Source organism: Ipomoea nil, unplaced genomic scaffold (assembly GCF_001879475.1).
Source record: "Ipomoea nil cultivar Tokyo-kokei standard unplaced genomic scaffold, Asagao_1.1 scaffold1334, whole genome shotgun sequence".
NCBI classification, from domain to species: domain Eukaryota; kingdom Viridiplantae; phylum Streptophyta; class Magnoliopsida; order Solanales; family Convolvulaceae; genus Ipomoea; species Ipomoea nil.
Window position 1 is genome coordinate 728,193 of NW_017617762.1, and position 12,223 is coordinate 740,415.

Below are 12,223 nucleotides of genomic sequence, written 5' to 3' on the forward strand. Positions count from 1 at the left end.
ATTACATTTGGAAAGCAAATTTCAAATTTTGTATGTGTAAATTTAAACTCTAATTGAACACATTTTTATATGATTATATAATATATAGCTATTTTATTTTTCAAAAGTATATTTTTTATATGATTATATAATATATAGCTATTTTTATTTTTTAAATGTTGTGCTTCTTTTTTTTTTTTTTTTTTTTTTTTTTTTTTGTATAATAAAGGATGTTGTGGCATTAATTGTAACATTAATTATTTTCCAAACCATATAGCTTTATTATATAAAGGATTTCTCACGTGAAATATAATATTTCACTCGAGCAATTATAAATTTTCTTGTCAATTTAGAATATTTTTAAAAATAATTTTATTTAGTCAAACTTAATGTACAAGGAGTATATAATTATTTTATTAACTGATTCAAGAAATTAAAATTTAATTGTATAATAAAAACACCATAAACATAAAACATATACTAGTATTTATCATAAAAATATAAAGCCGTGTCACAGCACGTTACAAATGAAGTAGACACTACGTAGGAAAATGACCCTCACAATTATCATAATCAACTACTCTTCAACTTTGGCATTTGGCAACGTAACAGCACTTCTAGAACAGGAGAATAAACTAAAAATGGTGAAAACCAAACAAGTAAAATAAAATCCGACGTAGGCGTGACCACATCGAGTCATTAACAGTGTTCACAAAACAAATAATGGCGACAATGACATAATTAGTATATATAACACTCCAATAATTATTGACACAAATTTAATGATTAATAAAATGCATGGCCACCTTCACATCGATCTCTACCTGTTAAAACAAGAAAAGAAATTAAGAATCAGATACCCTCGTTATTATTAATAAAATTTTTAAAAATATCTTCAGTCAATAATTGCCTAATCTTTTTCAGTATTGATTAAGTTAATTTGTTAGTACCAATAATGCAACTTCTTTATACTATTAAAATACACTATGATTATATATATTATTATTAATCAACAAGGACCTACCAAATAAAACTCCCACATAAGAAGTTATGAGTTCGAGCCTCAGTAAAGACGCTATGGGTTAATTTCATTTTTAGTCCTAAATTTATAGTTAGTCGTCCACTTTTAGTACTTTTTTCATAACATCGCCTTTGATTTAGTATTATTTGACCTGACCTTTTTTGATCTTCCGTCAATAAATCGTTGAAATGACCTTAAATATAAGGACATCTGGATTTTTTTATTTTTTTTATATAAAGTGAGTTGACTTATTATATTTTTATTTAAAAAAAAATCATAATTAAACACCTAAATTCCCTTGTATTTTATACAATTTAAACTGTTTTGTTGATCAAGAATTATTATGTCTACAATAAATAAATAAATAAATAAATAAATAAGTAAATAAATAAATGTGGTTGATAATTAAAGATATAGTGAAGAAGGAGAATTTCAGCACGCAACCAATTACCTGATAGCTTAGAAAGTTTAATTTATCACTTGGTGATGATCCAAATAGCATAGATAATTCCAGGGATGTACCCAAACAGAGTCAGCAAACAGCAAATCCAAAACTCAATCTGGATTTATCAAAAAATAAAAATAAAAATAAAAATTCGCAAGTTCAACCTCTAAGTTTGACTGTAAAACTATGATAAAATTTCAGCAGAACCTTAGAACAACATAATCATCGTATCAATCAAAAACACAAAAACTAAAAAATAAATTATATTTTTTATTCTTTTCAACTTATTAGTAAGGTCTTTATTTTCTTAACCGATATCCTCATCATGCTTGCATGCCTGCATATATATTTCCTGCTGGGTTGAATTGGGGAACTTAGGCAATCTGTCATTTTGGTATATAAAACTATGATGACAGAAAAAGGAGATCGAACCCTAGTTCACTGGTTCATCAGGTAGTATTTGAAGCAAGAGATCAAGGATCAAAACTCAACAACAACAATGTAAAGATTATGCTCAAATTAAAGTAGACAAATCTCTTAGCTTCTTTGTACTGACATTTGCCCTGTCTGCTAAGCTACTGAGGACCGAGATTGATGATTCAACCTTTTGGGTAAAAAAAAAAAAAAAAAGAGATGGAAATAGCAATTAAGATAAGAATAGTACCTTGCAGCCAAACTTGAGGAAGACACCTAGGGGAGGCAACAAGATAGCCAGGAGAATGTCTACACAAGTGGCTGTGCTGCCCATTTTTATGATCAACTCAATGAAGAAACGAAAAGAAAAGGAAGTAAATTAAAGTAACCCCTTTAATTTGGTAGATCAGAGGCCGCAAATTAAAGATGAAGAGAAAACTGGGATTTAGAAGTGATGAGATGAGAAGTGAAAACAAGAAGGATGTGCAGTTGTCACAGGGCGGCTTTGAAGGAGAAATTGAGGTAGATTTATAGGCGGCTATGAGCAACGTGTAAAAGTACGCGGTTTTAGATTTCTTAATCTGGTTATCAAAGGAAAACATTATGGCCTGTTTGGTAAAATGGCTGTTAGCTGATAGCTGTTAGCAGTTAGCTGATTGTGTTAATTAGACGGTATAAATAATGATAACATTAACTGATTATAGAAAAGTGTTTGGTAAATTAGCTGTTAGCTGATAGCTGTTTGGTATAATTTCTTTTCTCAAAAAGCTAATTGAAAAGGTTGCTTGGAGTAGCTTTTTGAATTTTAGCCTTTTAGAGTTACAAAAAACTAATTAATTTAACCAAACATTTGTATTGATATTTTAACTAAATCAAACAATTAATAGTGGTCAAATAAGTCAAAATTAACATATTGGCCAATTTTTTACCAAACAAGGCCTATAGGGATTCTCTTCTCCTAAAAAGTTGAATCCCCAACTCTAAGGATCCTCCAGACAGGGTCAAATGTCGATGTCAATGTGCACAAGGAATTTTCATACTACTGCCGTCAAGATTCAAACCTTGATCTCTTCTTCAGTACTGTCCACTGAACCATTGAGCTAAACCCGTGCGGGGCACTACATGGATTCTCACTACTCTTTATTCCTCATTTTTATTCTCTTTCACAAATTCTTAAAATAAATACTTTTTCTGAAATACACATAATAAAAATATTATATTTTTATTTATCATTAGAATAAAAACAAGAGAGTAAAATTTGAAAGTGGGTATAGTAACAAAAGAGTAAAACTCTTATCAAATAACGTACAATCCATTTTGTCTTTCTCTTCCTTTCCCTTCTCTAGATAAATGATGCTTTAATTTAATAGGAAAAAAAAAAATTTTACGTTCCTCAGCTATTTTAATTCGTTATAATTGCTCTTCACTAAGTTAGAATTATTGTAACTATGGTTACTAACTTTTTCTAATAATGTAAAAAATATGTGTAATTTCCAAACTATACCAACAACTACGATTCACGAAATTAAAGCCTTAAAATTTCTTGTACTTTTCATAAATAAGTTATAGAATAATTGTAAAATTCGTCCTTATTGATTGTGCTCATTTTTAGTTTGTAAGTTATAACGTAACTGACGTAGTAAATTTCGTTCTTTTTTCTAATAGGTCGTGCTCACTTCTCACCCCTAAGTTATAATTGACGTTGCAAATTCCGTAGCTAATGTTTTGTTTTAGAAAGGATGAAATTTGCAACATTAGTTATAGCAAAAATGAGCACAACCCACAAATAATGACGAATCCTACAATTACCCTATAACTTAGGGACGCCAAGTGCAATTTTTATTATGAATTATAACTTAGGGACGACAAGACAAATTGTTTGGGAGTTTGTCAATAGCAATTGCTACAATTGCTGTCAATAGATGGGGAGGATAAATAATTTGAAATATATGGTTATAATAGATATTGTTATAATATGATATAGTAAAAATTATCTTACAAATTTCTTTAGTGGCATGTTTGGTTCATGGAATAGGTTGGGAATGGAATACAATTCCTGGGAATAGATCTATTCCATTGTTTGTTTTGTCTTTTTATTCAAGGGAATAGCGTTCTCGGGAATGAGCTATTCCCTTTGCAGGGGGAATAACCATTCCTAGGGGACCCCTTGGTATTAGCTATTCCCAAGTATTTGGGAATAGCTTTAGTACTATAATACCGAAAATACCCTACCACCGCCACCATTGCTACCACCGTCGTGACCACCACCACCAACCTACCACCGCCACCGCCACCACCACCACCATCGCCACTGCTACCACCACCACCACCACCATCGCCATTGCTACCATCGCCACCACCACCTCCACCGCCACCACAACCACAACCACCGGCACCGCCACCACTATCGCCGCCACCACTACCACCGCCACCACTACCGCCAACACCAACACCAACACATTTTTTTATAAGGGTATTTATGTCTTTTGAAGCATATTTTATTCTATTCCTTAAACCAACCAAACATTGTAATATACTTCCTAAAGTCTATTCCTTCCGCGAATCAAACAATAGATTACAATTCCTATTCTATTCCTTGCCTATTCCATTCCTTATGGAATAGCATTCCTATTACCTCAAAATTCATTCTGTGAACCAAACATGCTGTAGATGTTTTTATGCGTTGATAAAATTCTGAGAATGATGTGTAAATTTGTTCAATTGGTGCTGGTGGGGAGTTATCATTATCAATTGTTTGGACAATGGTCCTACCTTTTAAAATCTAGGTGTAGGTTTATTTCTGATAAAAGATTTTATAGTTAGGTTACACAAGTTTGACAATATCATTTGAAATAGTATACTACGAGTTAGTGTGTAGAGTAATATCATACATTCCAATATCGTGATCAAACAATATTGTTTCAAGTTCCCCACATTTAAATATACTATTTATGATTATATTATTTGTATATATGCTTTGTTACCCTAAAAATCTCACACCCCCCCCCCCCCCTCCCGAACAACAATTTTGCATGATAAAAAAAATATATGTAGTACAATATTTGTAAAGTAATTTATAATTGTACTATTATAGAAATACAAACAAAAATTATTAATACCATAATGACCTAAATCATTTCCAATAATGTAAAAGATAATTAAAATATTGAGTCTTGTTCTAAATAATCAAAAGAATATTAATTAAAAAAAAAAGGAAAAAAAAACTTAACATAAATTTGTTTTTTAAAAAATGCAAGAAAATGATTTCAAGGTTTCTTATTTGTAATCTTAATTTGGTGCTAAGCTTTGAATGCTATGTATATAGTTTGGCTAATTAATTGACCAAAGTTCATGTTAAATTTTATATTGTATTTTTAATACGCTCTAACATATTCATAGTATATGTTCAAAAATTATTCCAACTTTGATTGGGATGTGTTCGATTCTAAGACTTTCCTTATGAAAATCAATGAGTAAGCTAAGAATAATAAATAGTTAACGGAATATTCTGTTACTAAAGTTTACACTAATTACGGAGTGTATGAGTATTTAGGAAAAATAAATGATATAATAGAGGATAAATAAGAAAATAAAAAGAAAAACTAAAATCAAAATATTCTGAACTATTCATTTTATCCAATAATTGGACGAACATCTTTTAGTTCTCATTATAGACTTAACTTTATTGGCTATTATTAGTATAGTAGATAGTAGATTCAAGAGTTAATTTTACCAAGCACTTTAATTTCAATCAGTTAATTTAGTAGCTACTAGCTTAAATTTTAGCTTTCAGTTAGGTGTGCTAAACAAAGCATACACCTATAATTTTTGAAAAAAGGGTCAAATTGGCACCCAAAATCAACCAGATAATGCAATTAGGACCCCTCATCAGTAAAAAAAAAAAAAAAAGAAAAAGATACATTCATATCCTCTAAACCTATACAATTGTTCAAATGAGTCCAAATTAACCCATTTAGTAGGTTAATTCTTCCCCACGTGATACATGACATTTTAAAATATTGTTTCTTTTTTTTTTTAAAAAAAAAAATTATTTATTTATTTATTAATTAAATATAAATTAAAAAAAAAAGTGCAGCTACCAGCTGTCTAGCGAGGACAACCGGTGGTTGCCTCCACGGATTGCCATGGTTGTCCTCCCAATAGCCACGACTGTCAAAGATTGATGGACATGGCCTCTTTGACAACCATGGCTGTTGCGAGGACAACCACAACTATCTGTGAAGGAGGCAACTACTGGCTGTCATCGTTGGACAAACGATGACTATACACTTTTTTTTTTTTAAATTTATATTTAATAAATAAATAAAAGTTTTTTAAAAAATAAAAAGTATTTAAAAAATGACTTATGTCAAGTTTGGAAGAATTAACCAGCTAAACAGATTGATTTGGATTCAATTGAACAATTTTACAGGTTTACGAAATATGAATGGAGCTTTTCTTTTATTTAGGGGACATAATTACACTATCCGATTGACTTAGGGGGCCAGTTTGATCATTTTTTTCACAATTCTTCTTTAGTTTATTTTAGTTTATGGTCTGTTTGGTAAAATAGTTAGCCTATCAGCCAATTTTGCCTTATTGGATTACTATTAATTGTTTGACTTGATTAAACAATCAATATGAGTGTTTGATTAATTAGCTTTTTGTAACAACTTATTGCTCTAAAATGTTAAAATTCAAAAAGATGTTCAAAGTAGTTTTTTTAATCATCTTTTTGAGAAAGTAATTTTGTATGTAATCAACTAACAACTAATTTACCAAACACTTTTCTACAATCAACTGATGCTATCAACCACTCAAACACACTAACTCAATCAGCTAATAGCTATTAGCTAACAACCATTTAGCAAGCACCCATATATTTTTATCAAACGTTATTTATATAATTATATTCCCTTTCTTTGTTCAAAATATGTAAACTAAATTGTCACTTGGGTTCCCTTGATCCGTTTGGAAAAGTTTCCAAGTTGGACAGCTAGTTATGAGAATTAACAACTAGATAAAGGTGCAAAGAATAAAGGCCATGAATAGATCGAAATAAAGTTAAGAACACATTTTTCTCCCACATTATACTTTGTAGGGTAAAGGTTGTCTGCGATTTTATTTATGGTTCATTTCTATTCCAGCAAAACTTAGATATTCCCCATTTAGAATAAAGTACATAAAATACCCATGATATATTTAAAATGCTTAAAATAGAATTATAAATTTAATATGCTATCTTTAATGCATTGTAAGTTATAAATCAAATTTCATGCCATCACTTTGTAATGAAACAGAGTAAGATTGAAAATTTAGTTAGTGGATTCTAGAGGTGGTCAAATCCCAGGCCTAGGTCGGTCTCGAGCTGGACTTGGGGTCAGGTTTTGACCTAGGTTAGCACTGATCCGGACCGGCCCAGGGTAATCTGGACCGGTCTTGGGCTAGACCCTATTTTTCTATTTTATATATAAAATATTAATAAATTGTTTTTTTTTTTGTTAGAAATTAAATTTAAATTATTGACCTAATGATTAACAATGAATGTTCTTACCACTTAAACAACTTCAACCTTTTGATATATATATATATATATATATATATATATATATATATATATATATATATATATATATATATATATATATATATATATATATAGGCGGGTTCAGGTGCGGCAGTGTTTTACGGTGCGGCGATTTCTTACGGTGCGGCAACACCAATAGTTCAACAAATATGCACCATCAACGTTAGGAAAATACACCACACAAAACAGAGTAAACAGAGCCCTGCATCACCAAACACACACCATTAGGTGTGAGTAAAAACACCATACACTGTTCGGAAATACACCATTGGGGGTGGTGAGTTATATGGTGTATTTTTTTGAGTTTGTTGTGTATTTTGTGATGTTTTATTGCATTTCATTGTGGTGTGTTTTTATTACACTGTTGGTGCATATTGTTAACACTGTTGGTGTATTTTTGAATTTCGCCGCACCGCCGCACGGTAAGACCCCGCCGCATATAAGCGCTCTTCTATATATATATATATATATATATATATATATATATATATATATATATATATATATATATATATATATATATTTGTGTCAGTGCGCGTGCACACTCTCCCCCTCCATCTCTTTCTCACGCGAACTTTTTCAAAATTAATATATTCTCTTAAAATAATATTTTAATCATTAATCTCAAAATAGAAAATTATAATTTTCTACAAAATTAAAAATTTATAAGACTATATAACATTTGAACTTGTACTATTAAAATTTTTTTTATAAGACTTGTAATATTATTTGATAACTTATAAATATTATAAAATGTATTATAATTTTATAAAATCCATACTAGATTTTACCCGGGCCTAAACTCGTGCTTGAACCGGTAAGGGACTTGGGCCGTGCCCGGGCTTGGGTCGATTTCGAACTGGGCTCCGGGCTATTTCTTTTATAGGACTTGAACATGCGATCTATAAGCCGGTTTAGGTTTGGGCTAAACTCGGTAAAATCCAAATCTTTTTTTTTCTCTCTCTTTCGGGTCGATTCTAGGCTGGTTCAACCTTAAATCGGTCCGTGACCACCTATAGTGGATATGTATAATTTTGAGGTTAACAACATCCCATTTGTAAATACCATCACTACGTCTACTTTAATTTTATCTAAATTAATATGAATAAGTATTGAAGGGGAATGGACTTTGGGTTTAAAGTTGATTGGACTTGGGGACTAGAGACCTTGGGATTAATTGGTTTTAGAGGATGATTGAAACCTATTGGTATGATTTAGGGACCTATGCAAGAAGGGAAAGGAGTTATGAGTGCGAATTGCGCTAAGGATCAAAGTTACGGAGGGTATGATGAGAGTGCAAAGACTAAAAGGCTGACGTATAAAATGAAGAAAGGATAGGTTTGGAGCTCAAAGTGCGACAAAACATAAAGTATACGATTTCAAGACGCAAAAACTTAGAATGAGGCAAATGAAGGGGTCAAACGTTAGAAGAAACATCAAATTTGTAATCATAAGGTGCAAATGTGAGAAAATAGGAGATGAACGACACGGGTGGCAAGGCAACATGGTGCCCTTCCCGCCCAAATAGAGAGTTACTGCCCAACCTACCGCGGGGCACAATGGGGGTCCGCGAGTCAATGCAAACTGTTGCCGGCCATAATAAAATTAGAAGTGACAGGGGGCCTTTTAGTCATAATAAAATGAAAAATTTTATAGGGTAAAGTAATGGGGGATTGAAACTACCACTTTCAACATAATTAAATGGAAAACTTTGTTTAGGGTAATAATTTATAGACCGGGTTTACAATTTAAGTATAACTAATGAACTGAAACTGTCATTTTTAATAATAATAATAATAATAATAATAATAATAATAATAATAACAATAATAATAATAATAATAATAATAACAATAACAATAACAATAACAATAACAATAACAATAACAATAACAATAACAATAACAATAACAATAACAATAACAATAACAATAACAATAACAATAACAATAACAATAACAATAACAATAACAATAACAATAACAATAACAATAACAATAACAATAACAATAACAATAACAATAACAATAACAATAACAATAACAATAACAATAACAATAACAATAACAATAATAATAATAATAATAATAATAATAATAATAATAATAATAATAATAATAATAATAATAATAATAATAACAAAAAAAAAAATAGCACTAATAATAATAACAACAACAACAACAACAACAACAACCTCACTGGCAATGACTATAGTAGTTCTGCCACTAACTTTACACAACATGATCCACCGGTACAAAGTGATTACAACCATCTATCATGATTCATAAATAGTTAAAAGTTTTATTACAAAAATATGCAATCAATTTTTTAATTAATTGAAAATTTCAAATTTACAATATTTATAAAACATACGACCCCTTTTTCTTCTTATTTTCAATACACCTCAATCGTTGATTTACCGAAATGGATATACCATATATGTAATATTTTTTGCTTCAGAGCTTGTTTTCACATGAACCCTCTCAACACACACTTCTAGTTATTAATTGAAAAAAATGATATTGATATTGCTTTATTGCAGTTTTAGTTTATTATAATTAATAGGGAAAAGGGTCAAATAGACCCTTGAACTATAGGCAAAAGAGCAATTAGGTCCTTCAACTTTTAAAATGTGCAATTAGGCACTTTTAACTTGTTATTTTGAGTCAAATAAGTCCAATAACAGGTCAAAAAATTCCGGCGACATTTTCCGACGAAAAAACTCCGGCGACAACAAAATTAAAAAAAAAAAAAAAAAAAAAACTAAACTACCGGAGAAGGTGACCATCAGGTCGCCTTCTCCATTGGAGAGGACGACCGGACTGGTCTCCTTCTCCACTGGAGAACGCGACCAGTCCGGTCGTCCTCTCCAGTGGAGAAGGCGACCTGATCTGGTCACCTTCTCCACCGGAGAAGACAACCGAACGGTTGTCTTCTCCGGTAGTTTAGTTTTTTATTTTTTATTTTTATTTTTTTTTAATTCGTCGGAAAACGTCGCCGGAATTTGTTGACCGGTTATTCTAGGTGAAAAAATCTGTTATTGGACTTATTTGACTCAAAATAACAAGTTGAAGGGTCTAATTGCACGTTTTAAAAGTTGAAGGGCTTAATTGCTCTTTTGCTTATAGTTCAAGGGTCTATTTGACTCTTTTCCCTAATTAATATAAAGAGATTAATATGACCAGTTTAACTTAAAATTATATAGTTTAGCAGGTATAGTTATTCTAACATTATTAATTATGTCCCACCTAAATTTTAAATAAGCATACTCATGAGTGTTTCTCCGGGAATTACAATCAGGTGTGGCTTGTGGCTGCTCTCAGAGAACCCTTAATAGGGATTCATTTTTGCTTTTTACTACAAGAAAAAACTGATGCATTAATTTTTGGCTAATGAGAAGACTAGTTTTTAAGTGTATTTTTTCTCTTGCCAGTGATTGATTTTTACAGGAGATTAAAAAAACACAGTGAGACACGCAATTATGTCTCATTGTCCACCTAACAGACGCGCACTACTGGAAATTATGGAATTTTCGACCACCTGAAAGTGATCTTAAATCAAGTCGAAAGCCTTGTTCCGACCACTTTTAGTATCCGGAAAAACCTTTGTTGCTATTTCCGACCACTTTTTGGACTTTTTGGTATCAACTTAATTTAAGGGTCCGTTTGGAAAGCAGGAAAATGACTTCTAGAAAATGTTTTCTGAAAAATGAGTCATTTTCCTGCAAACATTTTCCTTTCCAGTGTTTAGTTGCATTCTGGATAACTGTTTTTGTGTGTTTGGTTCATTTTCTGGAAAATGAGTAGAATTGTATAATTAAACATTTTAATTATTTTATTTAGAATATTACAACATGTATAATAATATAATAATAATTTTAAATATAATAAAAAATAACTAATAATATATCAAAAATATTATGATGGTGTAGTGGTAGTGGTGTTATATAATAATAATAATAATAATAATAATAATAATAATAATAATAATAATAATAACTGGTGGTGGTATGACGGTGGTGGTAGTGGTGGTGGTGGTGGTGGTGTGGTGGCGGTAGTTGTAGTGGTATGGTGGTGGTGGTGGTGGCGGCGACGGTGGTTGCGGTGGTATAGTAGTGGTGGTGGCGGCGGTGGTATGGTCGTGGTGGTGTGATGCTGGTGGTGTGGTAGTGGTGGTGGTTGCGGTGGTATGGTGGTGGTGGTGGCGGTGGCGACGGTGGTTGCGGTGTTATGGCGGCGGCGGTTGCGGTGGTATGGTGGTGGTGGTGGCGGCGACGGTGGTTGCGGTGGTATGGCGGCGGCGGTTGCGGTGGTATGGTGGTGGTGGTGGCGGCGACGACGGTGGTTGTGGTGGTAGCAGCGGTGGTGGTGGTGGCGGCGGCGATGGTGGTGTGATGGTGGTGGTGTGGTGGCAATGGTATGGTGGTGGTGGTGGCAGCGAAGATGGTTGCGATGGTATGGTGGTGGTGGTGGTAGCAGCGGTGGTGGTGGTGGTATGGTGTTGATGGTGTTGGTGGTGGTAGTGGTTGCGGTGGTATGGTGGTGGTGTGATGGTGGTGGTGTGGTGGCGGTGGTATAGTGGTGGCGACGGCGGCAGTAGTGGTGGTGATGGTGGTAGTGAGGTGGTGGTGGTATGGTGTTGATGATGTTGGTGGTGGTGTGATGTTGGAGTAAAAGTTGGAAAATGACTTCCCCCCAAAAAAAGGGGAAGTTATTTTCCTCCAAAACAAGCTTATTTTCCAAAGTCAACGGAAAATGATTTCTATTGACTTGATTTT

The 12,223-nt window shown here is 32.4% G+C and overlaps 1 long non-coding RNA gene across 1 annotated transcript; it reads right to left on the reverse strand.

Annotated features, from left to right (window-relative positions):
• Positions 1-442: 442 nt before the first annotated feature.
• On the reverse strand, positions 443-2,377 carry LOC109185540. The gene is made up of 3 exons (XR_002054981.1): positions 2,110-2,377; positions 1,452-1,560; positions 443-803 (listed from the first exon to the last, which is right to left on the reverse strand). It is a non-coding gene; the product is annotated as an uncharacterized LOC109185540 (long non-coding RNA).
• Positions 2,378-12,223: the final 9,846 nt, after the last annotated feature.